This window comes from Zalophus californianus, chromosome 8 (assembly GCF_009762305.2).
Source record: "Zalophus californianus isolate mZalCal1 chromosome 8, mZalCal1.pri.v2, whole genome shotgun sequence".
NCBI classification, from domain to species: Eukaryota; Metazoa; Chordata; class Mammalia; order Carnivora; family Otariidae; genus Zalophus; species Zalophus californianus.
This window is the reverse complement of record NC_045602.1, coordinates 13,111,369-13,129,579: the sequence shown is the minus strand read 5'-3', so window position 1 is coordinate 13,129,579 and position 18,211 is coordinate 13,111,369. Positions and strand designations below refer to the sequence as shown.

Sequence of the window (18,211 nt, the reverse complement as noted above, 5' to 3'; positions counted from 1 at the left end):
TCCTTGAAACTAGAATAGTTCAGTTTAAAGTTAATTTAATTAAGACATTAAGGTTCATTTTAGCAAACTTATATTGTGAATGAAAACCATTTGAAATTTAATCTCAACCTACCTGCCCCTTCAATGACAGTTTAATTTCACTATAATCTTTATTATAGTAACCTCTAAACCTGTTATTAGTATTACTAATGAAGTTGAAAGACCATTTCGTCTGATTATTGTGTCTTAGGAAACATTTAATTATTAAATTCCACACTGATAATTACAAACCCTATTATTTCATAATGGGCTAGGCAATGCTCTACAGGTATCCCTCAATTACTGAAACAGAAGCCATCTTTTAAGTGTGTGGAAGTGAAATCTCATACATCAAATAGTGTCTTCTCATCAGCCTAAGCTATATTATTATTAGAGACAGACCGTGTAAAGTAAGGAGTATTCCTGTGGTCTGAGATGATAGTGTTTTATGGGGTGAATGGCATCTGTGGCTGGCTCATCTTGTCCTTTCCAGATCCTGACCAGGTCCAAGGTGGAGAGAATAAGCCAGAAGTTGTGGTGTGTGTATGTATGGGGGTACGCTAAGAAGGCTCTTCTAATAGAGCCACCCAAAGGTAAAATGGATTGTCTTTGCAGGGATTGACAACTGGGGCTGGGCGGGGCATGAGGGGACTTGACCCCCAAATGAAGGAGGAGAAGGTGTTCGTTCTAAGGACACTTCCAATTGGGAGAATATTTCATTCTAACTAGACTGTGCCCTCCTGGGCCTTACCTGAATTCTTACCAAAACCCAGAGCAGGAGACATGCTAAGCAGCTCACAGAAGCTTTCCAGAGTCTGAAGGAGGCTGGGTTGGCATCACCTTGCGCATGGGGACGGAACTCAGAAAGGAGATGGCATTGAACAAAGTCTCCCGAAGCTCTTCACACTCTGGGATCTGGGCACCTTATGCTCCCAGCCTACGCATCCCCTGAAACTGACCTGGCTCCCCACAGAGGGCTAGGCTCATTGTAGGGGTTTAATAAATGTTTCATGATGCTCTGGCTGACTGGGAAAGGAAGCAGGAGAAGGCGGCCCCCCCACGCCCCCAAGAGGAGCTCTGACTCACAACCTGTTTGGCACTGTGCACCTCTCTGGTTTCCTGAATCTCTCTAATGCAGAAAGCCTCCATGGCAGATGTTTTAAAACAATGATCATGACAATGACACCGTAATCCCCTACACTCCCCCTGCATCACAGAATTTTTTAAAGTGTTTTTGCAGGCTTACTCTTCTGGGTAGTTAGATTATTTGGATCGAGCATTTGCAAGACTTCTTTGGTGGTCCCATCAGATCCCTGCAGCCCCCAGGGCTGGGACTCTGCTCATAGTATGAACACGGAAGGACAGGGAGGAAGGCCGGCTTCAGAACCTTAAGTAATGTGAGAGTGTGGATAGAGGTTAGGGTGGTCTGGCTGGTGGCGCGGGCACTAAATTGAGGGTGGGCGTGCGCGTCTCGGGACTGATTGCAGGGCCTTTCTCCGGTTTTCGTGGAGGGAATAATGGGTATGAAGGAATTCCGTGTGTAGAAGCAGCAAGAGCTGGTCCCGGCTTCCTCTCGGAGGCCAATGCCAAGGGGCCAAGGCCGAAATAAGGGCAGGGGCTACCGTGTGCGGGGGTGGCCGGCACCAGCTCCCGGGCGCGGAAGGGGTCGCCGGGCGCGTGTGGGGCGAGGCGGGTGCGAGCGGGGGTGGGGAGCCCCGGGGGCCGGGGCGGGGCGGGGCGGCCGCAGCGGGCCGGGCTGGGGGCGGGCCGGGGCGGGGCGGGCCGGGGCGGGGCTCCGGGGCCGTCTCGCAGGCTGCGGCGGCCGCGGGAGAGGCGTCCACAGCGGCGGCAGCTGGGGCAGCGGCGGACGCGCGGCCGAGCTAGGCGGCGGCGACCCCGGGTGAGCGCAGCGCGGATGCGGCGGGGGCGCGGCGGGGAGCGCGGGTGGGGGTCAGCAGGGAAGGGGGCTCGGGAGGCGCCGGGGCGAGCCCTGCCATCCTTCCCCAGCTCCCGACGCCCCTGCAGCCTTCAGGAGAGGGAGGGAGTGAGAGAGAGGGAGGGAGGGAGAGCGGAGGACCCAGTCCTTTAGCCCTTCTCCAGCTATCCGCCGTCCAGATGTCCGTCTGTGCGCCCGTCGCCCCGCTCCCCACGGCTGCCTCCTGATTGTGTTCCCCGATCACCCCGTCACCCCTCACCCACGCGGTCCCCCGGTTCCCCCGCCCCCAGCCAGGTATCTTCAGCTCCAAAGCCATTCTTCCAGGATACCCCAACCTTCTGCTTCCCCCTTCCCACCACCAGAGGCCCAGGCTCCCCACCTCTCTCTACAGAGCCAGAAGCAAGGATGACCCCCCTCCCCCAGTGCCTGCACACCTGGACCCTTCTGCTGCAGCCTGCCCCAGATGTTCTTAGCCCGTCAGCGCACTGCTGTGCCTAGGACGCAGGCCTCCTGGCCCTATCACCTTCTTCCTCCTGAGAATCCCAGTCTGGCAAAAGGGACTTTACAGATCTTGTGCTTTGGGAACAATTTGACCCACTTCCCCAAAGGCTGGTCCAAGGCCAGCCATGCAGTTTGGTGGAGACACCTGTCTTGCCTGCCAGCTAAAGGACTAAGAAGCCTCTGTCATAATGGGCCTTTGGGTCCCTGGATACTTCTCCAAGCTGTCCTGACTTGCTGGCCAGTGTCCCCAGGGACCAGAACTAAGACCTTTGCCATTTAAGACCCCCAGAGGTGTTTGCTGACCCCACTCCCCAGACCCTCAGAATTCCCCCAGCCACTGTGTTGGGCGTGTAGGGTCCAGTACTGACCGGCCACCCTTCTGGGCCCGGTCTCCTCACCCATGCCCCTGTTTCCCTGCCTACTCCCCAGGGACTCCAGGGCAGAGTAATGGGGCAGGTGTTTTGGGCTTCGGTCACCCCCACAGCTCTGTGGCCCTCCTGCCTTACTCTGTTGGAAACTTTTCCCATCTTTCACCATCACCATCCCTCTGGGTAGAGCCTGGGCCATCTTCATAGCACTGAGTCCCCAGGGCACAGCAGGCTGGGCTGGGACCTTGAAGGACTGGGACCCATGCTGCACGAGGGCCAGCGGGAGGAGGGGGGCTGCTAGCCAGGTCAGGCTGGGCATCTGGGCCTGGGGACTAAGGCTTTAGGGTGGGTCCTTGGCTTTCAGTAAGCTCCAAATGGGGTCCCAGGCTCGCTTTGCTGTGAAGAGAGGAGGCAGAGCAGGGGCTGTTTTCCCTGCGTGCTTCTGACTGTCTTGTGTTGCTATGGTGACAGTTTTGCCTCTCTTCCTCCTCCTGACTCTTCTGGGAGCTGGTTTTTATTGGTCTGTTGTCCTGTCTTTTATGGCTCTAATTTCTCCTTTCTACTTGCTCTGAAATAAACAGTCATAAACATGGGCACTGGGCCCAGGCTGGGGGCTGGCAGAACTTCACCTCCTTCTGGCCCTGGGCTCCTGCGAGGGGAGAGAGATGGGGACAGACCTGCCCACACTCCCTCCTGCCCTCAGCTCTGGGAAGCGGGCAGTGCCGCCGTCTCGGGCACACGGTGCCTCGCATCCTGCCTCGGTGCTAATAACAGATTCCATGTGTACTGGAGGAGCTCACTGAGGTTCATGACAGTGCTGTGTGGTAGGGACTGTCCCCACTTTGCAGATGACAAAACTGAGCTCAGAGTGAGCCGTCTCCCTTGGGTCACACTGGATTTAGCACAGAGTCAGTGCTCCGTTTTTGTTCAATGAATGAAACAGTGATGGAACTGGCACCAAACGCCCATCTCCCTGACTTCCCACCCTGTGGGCTTCCTGGTCTTGCTCCTCCTGGGACAGCAGAGCCCCCTAAACCCCGTGTTCTGGAGGTGCCGCTGACTCCCACAGTAGTAGGCTGCCAGGGAGCTGCCTGTCAGGTCTCTGGTGCACCCTTGACCCCAACTGTGGGAGACCCAAGTTGAGAGGAGAGTGAAGCCACTTGTGACTTCCTGTTTTTTTTTTTACTCAGCCCCGAGAAGCATTCAGTTTGCTTTTGCTCTCCCGGCCTAGATGCAACTGGGTAAGTCAGGGGCACTGAGAGCCAAGTTAACCCACTCCCCCCCCCCCGCCCCCATCCCAGCCAGCCCCGAGTAAGGAGCTCAGAGTTTGCCAGGGCCATAGGGTCACCGACTGTCAGCTGTCGGTGACACTCTCCAGAGAAGCTGCCCCCTCTCTTCCTTTTATTTTCCCTTCCTCACACACTCTCTTCTTTCCCACCCCCCTCCCCACCCACTTCCCTTCACTTTGCCCATCTATGCTCCAGGCTTGGTAACATGAAAAGACTAGGGAATCAGCAGCCTCATTGCCGGATGTTGGCCCTGGGGAAGTCAGTTCCCTCCTATGGGCCTCAGTTTACCGTTTTTAAAATGGGGCTGACAGCATCTGTTCCAATAGCCGTGTTTGCTTGCTCCTGAAGGATGGTAAGGAGTAGCCTGAAGAGGGTACTTTGAAGGTTTGAAAGACTGAAGCACCTGTAATGTCTTCATCCTGTTGGGAAATCTCTGTGTTGAAGAGACCCTGAGCTACTGCCCAGAGATGGAAAGCTGATCTAGGAATCATTAAGCTGTGATAGCTCAGGTCTGGGATGTATTGTCTAAAGCCATCTTGCCCAGCCTTGATGTTGAATTCACTTCCATTCATGCACTTGACCTTCATTGAGCATCTACTCTGTACCAAATACAGTTTTGGCAACTGGGCATTTAAAACACTGTCCATTATTCCTTTTTTCAAAGAATGTAGTCAGACATAGAAAGAGAGCCTTATGATATGTCAGAGAGGTGGTGTGATGAGGGGAAAGTTGGGTGATGTGGGGCCCCAGACACCTTGACTAGGTCACCCATTAAGGTTGAATCAGGCAGCCTGTGCTTGGTGGTTACAACGTAGTTGTCTCACCGCTGCCCAGTTGGGGAGCCTGAGTCCAGCCCTCAGCACGTTGGGATGGTTGCTGCGGAGCCCCTCACTCAGCTGCTGAGCAGGGACAGCAGAGGCCTATGGCAGGGAGCCAGTCCTGCCTTCCTTGCTGAGTTTCAACTCATCGGCCCTGTATCCTCTGGTTCCTAGTTCGTCTGGGTTAAAATCCTTTCTCAGAGGCTGCATGGTGTGATTGGAAAGAAGTGGATTTTGGAGTCAGCTATGAATCCAGACTCTGCTGCTTCTGTGTCCCAGCTTGGGGATCCTGAAGGACTGTCTAACAGCTCCAAGCCTCAGTTTGTGTACCTGTAAAATGGCAACACTGATACTTGCCTTCTGGGAAGTAAATGATCTCATGTCTTTATGGCTTCTGGCATGGTGCCCACCTCACAGTCGACTTGCCCTTATTTACTTTCATTGGTTAGAAAAGAGTTCTCAGTTACTGGGCCTCTGGGTCCTCTTAGAACCGCGGTGGGGAGCTCTTTGGACTAATTCTGGCCTTCAGAGATCTATTCGTTATCTGGGAAGGTTAAAAATTGCCCATGCTCTGGTTCCTCCACTGTTGGTTAGTCTTTGAGTTATCTCTCACCAGATAAACTATACTCCACAACACGGTGACTCTATGCAAATCACCAACACTTTTGCTTTCTCAAAGGGGGAATTTGAAATGGCCAAAAAACACTCTGAGTTTCAAGCATAGGTTACTATCTGTGAGAATACTTTAATTTGATATAGACCCACGTGTTTATTTTTGCTTCATTGCCTTTGATTTTGGTGTCCAATCCAAAAATTCATTGTTCAGACCAGTGTCAGGGAGCTTATCGCCTGTATGTTCTAGGCAATTTATGGTTTCAGGCCTTATTTGCAAGGTTTTAATCCATTTCGAGTTCATTTTCATGTATGGCGTAAGATAGTGGTCCAGTTTCGTTCTTCTGCATGTGGCTGTCCAGTTTTCCCAGCACCATTTGTTGAAGAGACTGTCCTTTCCCCATTGTATATTCTTGGCTCCTTTGTCAAAGAATACTTGAAAATGAATGCTTCATACATTTCATACTGGACGTGTTTAGCTTCCTTTTTTTAAAGTTACCATATATATGTATATACATTTTTCTCAAATCATCCCCAGAACTCTGTGACATTGGTATTCTTGTCCACTTTTTATAGTTAGGGAAACCGGGAAAGGCCAGGTAACTTGCAAAGAGTCCATCAGCTAGTAAGGGACAGGGCCAGAATTTAAAACTGGGTCCTGCTTGCACTTTCTGCCATAGTATACAGTCTTGTCATTTCCTTGGCTGGTGTGTCAGTGACCTAAAATAATTGTGTTTGGAGAAGGAGAGCAGATTTCAACGGGAGTGGAACTGGTCAGTAACTTAGACTCATAGTAAATATTTAGAGACTTTATTAAGGGTTTTGCTCTCAGCGTAGCATTAATGAAGCTTTGTGCAGTTGGCTAAGGCCTCATTCCTAGAAGTGATGAATGGAAGAAGAGTCTGATACGTCTGAGTTAAGAGAAAATGTTTGACGATGTTAGAAGTAGCTTCCTTTGCACAAGAATGGATTGCTGCTTTGTCATTGAAATAAACTGAACGGATTTTGTAACTGAAGGTACGAACGGAAAACATGACAGGTGCGTCCCAGGGATATATACGGACCAAAGCAACAAGGTCAGAAAATGTGGGTGGATGGCTTTTAAATGTGAGGGTGATTTGGATTCAGGCTGGCATTATAACCCACGTCTAGGAAGATGGAGGTATTGATAAGCGATTACAGAATTGCACACTCCTAGCCTTTCTCAGGTAATTTAGAAGCCTAATTTCCCTGGTTTGGGAACCCGTTGTCCCAGCGAATCCAAGTGCTGAAAATGGGTGCCATGTTCACCAGCAGTATGCTTACCGGGTCCAGCTTAGCACTGCAGACAGATATGCTTCTTTTTGCAATTATCTCAGGGTCTGAGTCTGGTGTCTGCTTATTTAATGACTTCACTTTCTAATAAAAATTCTGTATGGTGTAGATAATTAGATCTTTAAAATGAAACTGGGAAATGGTATGCCCCCAAAGAATTGAACTGCAGTTTTATGATGGATCAAGCCTTAAAATGAGATCATTCATTCATTCATTCATTTAACAAATATGTATGGGGTAGGTTCTTGCCCTGTGCTGCGCTAGGTAGGGAACAGAGATCAATAGGGCATCATCCCTGCCCGCAGCTGGTTGTCATTCTAGGGGAGGTCGAGGAGGAGACACACGCCTAAGTGGAGCTTGGCATTTGTCATACAGAGTGCCATGTGCCAGAGAGAGAGGGAAATGTAATCGTTTCGACTCTTACTGTTGTGTTATTTATGGAGCACCTGAATTACACCTGACATGTTGCAGGGAAGAGGGGGAGAGCACGTGGCTTGGACAGCTGATGACCCGGGCGTGGCTCTCAGCTCTGCTCCTCGCTGCCTTGGGTCTGTTTCTCTGTCAGTGAAACAGGAAGGTTGGATTTGAGGACTTAAAAGGGTCCTTCTACATCGAGGAGCCTGATGATTCTAATATGCCTGGGGGCTCCTTTTCCTGAGTGACAGGGGAAGAGGCAAACCTGGCAGCCTTAGTCAGCAGGGCTGCCGAGGCCGAGCTGGGGAAGAGGGGAGCCAAGGGTGTTTTCAAATAATCCTCTCAAAGAGCAGAGAAACCTTGCTCTCCTTCCCAGAAAGGGAACCGCTGTTCTGATTGAGCATCAGATAAATGAGTGGAAGTCAAGGCCAATGACAACAGGGAGAGACAAAACGGATGCAGGAGCTCAGCAGAGGCAGGGAGGAGAGTCACCAGCTTACTCCCACTTTCCAGGGTCTCTGCTGACATGGAGATGGAGGGCTTGGCTTCACAGATGCCTTGGCTACTGCAATTGTTTTAAGTTAATGTCCTTTTTAAAAATATAATTTGGTTTGATGATTCCCAGGCTTTAGAATAAATGAAAATGCACAATCATCTGAGGATCATGAGGAACAATGACAAACACACAGCTTCCTCAACACTCCATCAAGTCCCGTCTTTCCCACTGACCACCAAACACAGGCCCCTCCAGTAGCAACCACGGGACTGGGTCCCAGTCGCCTAGAGTAGCATGGCAGCGTGCTGTGGCTGGGGGACGAGCAAATTCTCATCTGTCTGAGTCTCATGGTCTTCTTGGTCCAGCATGGGCCACAACACCTTCTGAGCCACGTAAATTATTGGTGGCAGCAATCAGGAGCATTTAGGATCACTTTTAGCCATCTTCTGACAAACTTTTGAAAGAGACATCCTCATTCTGGATGGGGAAACAGAAATGCAGAGGTGTTAATGAACTTGCATCAAGTCACCTCATTGAGGAAGGTTGTGGGCTTGTGCCTGAAGCCACCTCTATGTGCCTGCAAAGCCTGGTCTCTCTCTACCACCCACACGAGAGATGAGAACCGTGCCTATGTGCGGAGCGTGGAATTAAGAAGCCTGCATCTTGGGTAAAATCCTCATCTTAAAGAGCTAGACGTGCTTCCATATCTTGAAATTGAAAAAAGAGAAGAAGAAGAAGAAGAAGAAGAAGAAGAAGAAGAAGAAGAAAAGAAAATAGAGCCATATTTTCAGTGCTTCCCCATGACTGGTTATCTCTGCATTGGGCTGATGTCCTTGGAGGGTATCCTTTGCTCAGCCCACTTCATCAGAGAATGCCATCCAGCAGTAATGAGCTAAGCCTCTGGTGTGTGCGGCATATGGCCTTGCTGAGCTGTGGAGCCCACCCAATTGAAACAGGTTGTGCAGAACTTATATTTCAGACCTCTCCCTGTGACAGCTGGAGGTCACAGGAACATGAGAGAACTGTGGTCTCAGCTCACAGAATGACAGACTTGCTTATCCTCGAAACTGGAATGACACCTTTGGTCTACTTCCTCTATTGTACAAAAACTGAGGTCAAGAAAAAGAGACAGATAGATGGGGAGCCAATACCAGAGGCTTTTCCAAGGCTGGGGCAAGAATTCAGCTTCGCTGGAGCTGCAGCTGGGCTCTACCTCTTTGAGAGGTCTAGAGGTGAAAGGAGCATCTAGAAGTTCTGGGAGAATATCCTGAGGCTACAGAGCAAATGTGCCCCTGGAAGCAAACAAACCTGGGTTGAAGTCCTGGCTCGTCACCTCGGCAAATTCCTTAGGCTTGCTAAGGTTCCTAAGTTGGTAATTTATGAGCTGAAGTGAATAATATCTGTGTCTGAGGCATATTGTAAAGGATAAATTAATTAAACATATGTCAGTCTCCCTTGTTTGGCCTCTCTTTGAGGAAAATTTGAAAAGTTTTTGCTACTTCCTTTAGGCTCCTTTTTATTTGTTGTTTGGGGTGAAAAATGACACGGGGCTTTCCCTTGCCCCTGACAAAGCCCCCGAATCCACTCCTCTGGGTTGATATTTCTAGCTGTTATACTTGAATTGAAGCATGCTGTAGTGTCTGCTGGGGTCTAAGACAAGGGTTGTACTTTATAAGTAATGCGTCTCCCCACCCTTAGTCTTTTTCTTATTTTGTGTGTGTGTGTGTGTGTGTGTGTGTGTTTTCTTTCTGGAGTTTGAGGTTTCAAATCTGGGCCCTTGAGTGCCTTCAGATAGAATAAATGAGGTTGTGGAGGCGCCTGGGTGGCTCAGTCGTTAAGCGTCTGCCTTCAGCTCAGGTCATGATCCCAGGGTCCAGGGATCAAGCCCCACATCGGGCTCCCTGCTCAGTGGAGAGACTGCTTCTCCCTTTCCCACTCCCCCTACTTGTGCTCTCTCTCTCTCGCTGTGTCTCTCTCTGTCAAATAAATAAATAAAATCTTTAAAAAAAAAAAGAATAAATGAGGTTGTAAGCTGTTTTCTGACATTACCTTCTTTGCAAGTCCAAAATCCAAAATACTGTGAAAAGTTAAGGTTTTGTCTTTCATAGCTCATTTGGAGGCAAATGCTGGCCTGATCGTACATGAGATTATTTATAGTTTTTATTTATTCCACTCTAGGTGAGTAAGATTTTTCATCAGATGGATGAGTGCCCCCGACGTTGCCCAGGGTATACATAACATAGTATATGCAGTATATTATTGTTCTAAAATCTGAAAGATTCTGAATTTGGAAGTACATGTGGGGAAGAAATTTCAAAGAAGGGTTTATGGGCTTCTTCTTCAAAAGCCCATAGGAACACCCAGCATCCCTTGGGTTGGGGGGTTGGGAAGGCATGGGTGGGGCCCTCGAGACTCCTACCTTTGGTACCAGATGGTATGGTGACATGGTTCATCCGTTGCTCATCAAAAGCCTTAAAGCATATTATGTATGTGATATGTATTATATGCTGTATTCCTACAATAAAGTAAGCTAGAGAAAAGAAAATGTTGAGAAAATCATAAGGAAGAGAAAATATATTTATAGTACTGTACTACAATTGTCAAAAAAAAAAAAAACTATGTATAAGTGGACCCGCACAGTTCAAACCTATGTTATTAAAGGATGACTGTAATAGGAGAAAAAATTAAATGACCATCCTTGGCATGGACCCAAAACAACAGGAGCAACAACAATAACAAAACTTTTTAAAGCATAGGTTCCAAAGTTTCATTGAGACAAAGTAATTTTTTAAAAAATTCCATAAAACTAAAAATAAGCTGGGAATTTTTGGTCTAGTGTGGCTTATAGTCCAATTTCATCATTGGCCTTTGGAGGAAGGTGGAAGGGAATTTTTAAATCTGAGTCATCATTTTAGCCGTGTGAGGAGGAACCAGGGCCTGAATGGTTGAGCCAGGGGAAGTGAGAGCGGCCGGCAGAGCGTGAGAAGGTCTTGCTTCTTATCTTAGGTCTGCTCTTGACTTGTCGAGTCAGCTTGCGCTTGTTGCTTCCCTTCTCCCGGCCCTAAGAACTCAGTTTCTAAGTCAATTAAGTCCTTCTTTCTCCCTCTCTGCGAGGCTAGGAGTGGAGCTGGGGGCTCCAGCAGAGTGAAAAGCGCTGAGCAACTTGCTGGCTGTGTTCTGGTAGCTTCCATCCGGCCTCCACACGGACTGAAGAGGGAGGCCAAGAGGCTGCCTGCCCCCTGCACTCTGCATCAGTTTCCTCCGGCTGTTCCTTCTCACAACACTGATCCACTCATTCCCAGGGTTGGTTTGTGTGGGATCCAATGGGGCACCAGCACCTGCACGGATGCCCAGCAAGGGCTCAGTGGTCTCCAGCCAGCGTTGCAGGTGACTGGGTCCCTGCTGCAGGTGGCCGGTCCCTGTGGTTGCTGTCATGACTAGGGCTGTTGTCGAGGTCGTGGCTCGGCATTGCTGAGGAGATGTCAGGAAGGAGCGTGAAAGTGCCCTATTGTAGAGCATGGGACCAGGGGAAGGTCTGCCCAAGGAAATGGAACAGTCTGCACCTTTGTGGGCTAAGCATTGATTATAGAACACGTAGGGAAAGGGCTTTGGGGACCAACCTCATTCTCTCTTCTTTATTTCTTTGCCTTTTAAGTTTACACTTCATGTATCATAATTCTGGCTTTTGCCAGGTTGAGCGTCTCACATGTCCTCCCAGATCTAACAGTGTTGAAAAGTCGGTAACTCTGCCTCTCCCTGAGCACCCACCCCAATCCTCTCACCTAGCAGGGACTCGTGTTAGGAACCAAGGGCCTGACTGTGGACAGGGGTTTCTACCATGGAGAAGTGACCTTGAATTTTAGGATCCTGAGGCCCTTCTGTTTGCAGAGACTGTGGGAGCCACTGGGGAGCGGGAAAGATGGTTGTTGACACCAGGACACACTGAGGTGGGGGTACTTCTGAGGATGGCTGGTGCTTATAAGTTAGAGAGGCCTGGGCTCCTGCGTGTGTGTGTGGGTGTGTCTGTGTGTGGGGGGGTGTGCATGCATGTGTTAGGGAGTCCTTTCAAATTCTGGGAGGTGCTGCCAAGGCCTGAGCCCTGCTAGGTGCTCTCTGAGCAAGGCTCCTCCTCGACGTGAGCCCTGGTTTTCATGTAGCTCACTGGGGAACTGACCACTAAGGTGTTCCCCCAGGGCTAAGGGACCTTTTGTGTTTCAAGGACCAGTGTGACGCCTGAGATCGGTAATTCTGGGCTTCACTGGCAGGAAGCAACTAAATTATGTTTCTTAGGGAGAAACAGCTAATCCTTTTGCTTTGGAAGCACAGAACCCTGTCAAATCTTATTCTAGACATACTTGAAAACATTCAAATCCTTTGAGCTTATTACTTTAAAGATAAAAAAATCAGTGAAAGAAAAACCAAATATAAGGTTTAAAAAATAAAGGACTAGGAAAATAATCAGTTTTAGTTAATAGCCAATTGGGGGACATAGGAAAAGATGATGAAAGTGAAGGAAAAAGAGAAACCCGGAAGGGTAACGTGGCGGCTGCCTCTGCCCCAGGAAACGGGGGTCCTCGGGTCCTCTCGTGCAAGCTAAGTGGAGTTGGGAGCCTGCAGGGGAGGGGGGAGAAGGAACAGAAGTAGGGAGCTAGGGATCCGGGTTCAGTTCCGCTTCCTAAGCTTCCAAGGAGCAGGAAGCCCTAGTGGGATATGGAGGGAGCCCTGCCTGGGGAGTCCCCGGGGAACTGGGGTCTGCCACTGACTCCCTAACCTTCTATAATCATCCTCCTTCTCCGGATCCCAGTCACTGTCTAATGAGTGGCTTTCACTAGATGAAGTGTAAAGCAGTTTCTGGGGTTGATGAGGGAAGTCTGGCCCCAGACTCCGGGCCCAACGCTCTCAAGGAGATGGAGAGGGTTGCCTGGCTCTGGCCTGTAGTGGTGGCCTCCTTCCTCATGGGGTCCACGTGGGGCTTTCCTCCCGCGTGCCTGGAGGCAAGCGTGTAAGCGCCTGCCTGCATGAATGAAGTGCTGTAGGCATATCTCCTATTTTGTCCTCCTTTTAAGCCACTGTGTCAAGATGCCATCCCTCCTCCTCCCTTTTTCACACTGTTCAGTCAGTGACCTGCTAGTGAGGTTGTGGGTTGTATAAATTTATCTGTTCAACCTCAACTTCAGGAAATACTTTGAGAAGCTCATATAAACAAAAATAGCAACGGTGTTTTTGATATTTCATGGTATATGCACATGAATTATTTTTACGGCCCAGGACCAACAGGGCCCCTCGTCTTTCAAAGCACACTCAAATGTCCAGTTATATTAATAGCAATGAATTATGCTCTTCAGCATGCATTGAGCACCTATTAATTCCATTTTGCTAGGCTGTTTATGTATATTTCTCACCGTATAGACAACTTTGCAAGGTAGATCTATTGATTTCTCTTTGGAAGATAAAGACAAGGAAGTCAAGAGAATTTTACAAACTTGTTTTGAGACATAGGATTGAAAATGGGGCCCCAGGATTTTGACTCAAATCTGCCTGGCTCTCAAAGTCCTCCACTTTCCCACACCACATAGTTCACTGCTTCCAGGCCACAATCTTGTTTTTTTAGGAAAATACGGATTTTTTTTTTTTTTTCCTGCCTTGACTCTCCTTAAGCTTCAGAAAATAAAATCTGAGTTGGAGTTTGTTGCCTTTTTCCAGAATGGCGTCCCATGGCTCTCCCTATTGTAATGTAAACTTCATGCAATCACTGTATTTCCATGTAGCAAACTTTGGCTATGCACTTCCAAAGTGGCAGACACTGTTCTAGAAGCTTTTATGTGTCATTTAGTAGGAGAAGATGTGGACTTCATTTTACAAAGGGCAAAACTCAGACTCAGATGCAATTACTTACACAAAGGCAAATAGCATATGAAAAGTGGCGGTTTGCTTTGTGAAATAACAGTTTAGAATATAGTTCTATAGCGTGCTTGGGATTTTGCTTTTGGCCTGGGACCGAAGCGTCCCTTGTCAAACCACAAGATCAAGTTCAGCTGACCCACCCAGCTCACACCCTCATTGTGCCTGGCTTCCTCAGTCTCTTGCCTGCTGTGGTTGGAACTTGATTTGGCGGTTGTGGAGAAAGGCATGGTTCCTCTTGTCTGTTCCCATCTTGCATTAGCCTGCACCATCCTTAGCTCATTTTAGTTAGTCTGAACTCCTGTTTTAGTTTCATTGCTCATCATAGACTTGCCAATATTATGTATTAGCTTCATATTACAGAGGAGAAAGCGGTTATATGATTTACCCAAGATCACACGTGGGCCAGGCATTCTTTTTCTGAAAGGATTTTTTAAAATGTTTTATTTAAATTCAATTAGCCAACATATAGTACATCATTAGTTTCAGATGTAGTGTTTGATAATTAATCAGTTGCATATAACACCCAGTGCTCATCGCATCACGTGCCCTCCTTAATGCCCATCCCCCAGTTACCCCATCCCCTCCCACCCCCCGCTCCAGCAACCCTCAGTTTGTTTCCCACAGTCAAGAGTCTCTCATGGTTTGTCTCCCTCTCTGATTTCTTTCCATTCAGTTTTCCCGTCCTCACCCTTTGATCCTGTGCTATTTCTTACACCTTGAATGTGCCCGATCTCATCTGAAATGCTTTTTATTTACCCAGAAGATCCTTTGAGTTTCAGTTCTGGTGTTATCCTCTCCAAGATACATCCCCCAACTCCCTGCCAAATCCATCCATTCATCATCCATCCATGTAGCCATCTACTTATTCAACGAATACTTATTGAGCACTCAGTGCGTTGGGGCCTTTCTCCTCTGTGTCAATTTCTGGAGATTCAGCAGAGAAGCCAACAGGCAAAACTCCTTGCCCCCGTGAAACTTTATTCCATGGAGGAAAGATGGGCTACGAGCATGTATATTATGTTAGACATCCTGTGTTCCATGAAGAAGAATGAAGCAGAGATGGTGTACAGAGTGAGGGGTGGGTGGGGGGAAGACTTGCTACTTGGAGTTGGGTGGTCAGGGAGGTCTTCGTGAAAGGTGAGGATGACGGCAGGTCTGCAGGAAGTGAGAGAATGAACCATGGGGCTTGCTAGGGGAAGCGTGCTCCAGGAAGAGAGTAAGTAGAATAGGCGTACCCAGCCCACTGACGGGCCAACCAGGAGACCAGGGCTTGTAGCCCAGTGGGCAGGTGGGCAGTGGCCGGCAGACATGTCAGGGCGACAGCCTAGCGCTGGCCTGTGATTTCAGTGCTCTCCCGCTGTTCCCTCAGACTGAGAGCCTTTACCTTTTCCGCTGCTCTGTCCCCATACTGGTCTGTGCACCCTGGAGGGAAGGCCTCTTATAGCTGTGGTTTTCACCCCCCAGCCCCCGCTCAGGCCTAGGGGAGAGGGAGGGTGCAGCATTTATAACTCTACTCCTTTTCTTCTTCTTCTTTTCTTTTTTATGGCCAAGTGTTCTCATTAAAGACTATTTGTGATTCTTTTGATAAAAAATGGTTATTTTGAAGGAATGCCACTTCTAAACTCCAATTAGCCAGTTCCTTTTTGGACAGCCATCAAACGGATGGACTCGCTAGGGAGAGAATAAGGTGCCAGGAAAAAGCTGGAAGCGAAAATTGCAGAGAGGAGGGTATTCACTGGAGTCCAGAGGAAGAGGGCCTCACCAGAAATCCCCAGGGATTTAGCAGGACGGCCCAGTTCCCTGCTGGGGACTGGTGTTTACAGAAAGCGACCACAGGCTGGAACGAGGAGGCTCTTGAGAAACCCTCAAAGCGTGTCAGGAGACCAGCCAGGACTTTCCACTTACTGCTTCTCAGAGGATAGCTGGGGAGGGGGGACCCCCAGGGACCTGGAAGGCCTCGTCTCTGGAGACCTTTCTGGAAAGAAAAGAGCATTTCCCCTGCTAGGGAGTTTCCCCTCATGGAGTGGAACAGTGGTCTCTGAGAGGCTTGGGCTGCTTCTGAGGTGGGGCAGGAACGTGTGAAATGCAGCTGGGCTAAGAGATGAGGGCCGGGCAGAAGCATGTGGTCTTCAGTGACGTGCCAGCATCGGAGACCGCCCATGACTGACGGCTCCCACCTTCCTATCTGCTCCCAGTCAGAATCCTGCACCCTCAGGACAAAGGTGACTTACGGCAACTTGGCCCAACTCATATCCCTTGGCGTAAGTAGCTCAGTAGGGTCGAAGCAAGGGGGTCTGGGGAAGGGGAACTGAAGCCAGACTTCCTGAAGTCTGTGGGAAGTCATTAAGGAATCTCAACAAGGCAGTGGTGAAATTGGACTTTCAACCAGAGGGACTTGTGTGTCAAAGCAGGTATGACATACTTACAAAACTGCGGAGCGTTCATTGATGAGAGTTGGGGAGGAGAGTCATTCCTTTATAGCTGGCGTGTCAGGTGGTGGGCTTGTTTAAAAGTAATAAAGTGGGAAAAAGAAAAGTTTTTCTCATAATTATTCAACAATATATATTTTTTTGATACTGGACTGTGGGCAGGCACCGTGCAAGGTGCTTGTGTAGCTAGATCCCCATGCCCTCACGGAGTGTCCATTCTACGGGGACTTCTAGAAGAACTGTTCTTCTGAACACTTGAGATAAGATCACTTAAATGCCCTGGCTTCAGATGCATGTTGCAAATCTTTAAAAGTGGGGGAATACACATTCACAGTACCTGATGTTCGAAGAACAGAGAGCGAGGTCTGTACCCGCCAGTGACCTGTTTAAAGCAAGTCACAGCCTTGCCCGGCCCTCCTCTCTTCCCTATTGGTGGAGTTGACCTTTCCTTGCAGCCCTTCCTCTCGGGGATCTGATGAACATAACAAACTTTGAAAACAAGTCAAAAGCACTCTGTAAATTGCCAAGTGTTACTCACCTGCCTGGGAGGGACCTGCTTAGCAATGTGGCACCTGTGAGAAGTTTGGATGAAGCCTAACATTTGTTTGCAACCCCATCGTTAGAAACTTTTCTTCTCCTGGTATGTCTCTGACAGCCTGTATGGGCTTTCTTCCAGCTTTCAGAATGGCTTTTCCTGACATTATGTTAGTGTCTGGTTTCTGCAAAACTTTAAAAAACCTTCACGTGTATATGTGTATCTGAGTGCTGTGGGACTGATTGTATTTTTTGGTGGTTATCACACTAAAGAAAGAAAAAGGCCGGGATGGTCGCTCAGGGTCTGAAAAGCCTGGGGTGCTGTATGAAAATAGCATCTGTGGGTAGAGAGCGGGAAGGGAGGTGTCAGAAGTCAGCCTCGCTTGGGTCAGGGTAGGAAACCAATAGTGTGAATGAAAAGCAGCATCGCAGGGTGCCAACTCTCTCAGACCCCCAAATATAGCTTTTGAAAACTGAGTTTTCTGGTGAAAAGATCAGCTGTTGCTGAATGCCTTCCATATATGTCAGTAAGCTGGGACAGAGAGCGTAAAGCCTGCCTGAAATGTGTCTAAATCAATAATGAAGGTGACTCACCCATACCCACTCCTGTTGAAAGGAGCTTTTTTTGAAAAGTGAAAATAAGAGGGAAAGAAGAGAATAAAGCAAAGACCGAGAATAATCGGTTTGGATTTAAAACAATAGGAATAAGAAAATTGAATTAGTCACTCCAACCAGATCCTGTGAGCCTCTGTCCTGAATTACTACCTCCCTGACAAGGTTTTAAGGTCATGCTTTCTTTATGCTCCTATTTCCTGATAAAATGACACACTGTTCCCAGTGCTGGCTTCAGGCATGTGCCGGGCATCCTGGGGATACGTGACATGGAGCTGCTGAGGGGCTACTCTGGAAACTCAGGAAGCCTTGCTATGGCCAGAGAACAGCCATTGTTCCTGAGAAGTTTCAGTAGGACCATGTGGAGCCCCTCAGCCGTGGGGCAGGAGAGCTGAGGCTGGCCTCCCCCCGCCCCACCACCCACTCAGTTCAATGTACGTGGAAGCTTAGTCCTTTGGTTCTGCATTTCTTTTCCTGTAGATCTCTTTTTCGTTGGCTAGATCATCCCTGATCTCAGGGAAATCTGTGTAGTTTGCTAGTGTTTTAATCAGTCTGCAGTTGCAAAAGAAATTTTTACACTAAAGATGTGTCAGTCCTGTTTTTAATCACACTGGGCTATGATAACACCTATGATTTTGTTTCTAGTGCCTTCATCTCTTTGCTGTTTGATTCTGGGCCTTCACTTAACCACTCTTAGGCCTTGGAGACTTCATCCATAAACTGGACATAATTCCTTTTTGCTGTCCTCAACATTACTACCTATGAAATGATTTTGTAGGTGATAATGTGGTGTATTCGTCAGCTCTGCTGCGGTAAGAAATAGCCCCCAAATTTCAGTGGTTGTAGCAACAAGCATCTCTCTTATGTCACACGTCGGGGGCTCCAGATTAGCTTTGGTGGTACTGCTCCACATTTCTTATTCTGGCATCTGGGCTGAAGGGACAGGTGCTTCTGGGAGTGTGTCAT

The 18,211-nt window shown here is 48.7% G+C and overlaps 1 protein-coding gene across 4 annotated transcripts in view; it reads left to right on the top strand.

Moving 5' to 3' along the window:
* Nucleotides 1-1,810: 1,810 nt before the first annotated feature.
* CYRIA (CYFIP related Rac1 interactor A) overlaps nt 1,811-18,211 on the top strand; it is a 110,712-nt gene continuing 94,311 nt past the window's right edge. For 2 of the 4 annotated variants that reach the window (XM_027622003.2, XM_027622004.1), the window contains exon 1: nt 1,812-1,918. The gene's annotated coding sequence lies outside the window, so the exon portion shown is untranslated. Of the gene's footprint in view, nt 1,919-4,047; nt 4,065-18,211 lie in introns of those variants that run through there. The other 2 variants (XM_027622001.2, XM_027622002.2) reach the window with 2 other exon arrangements.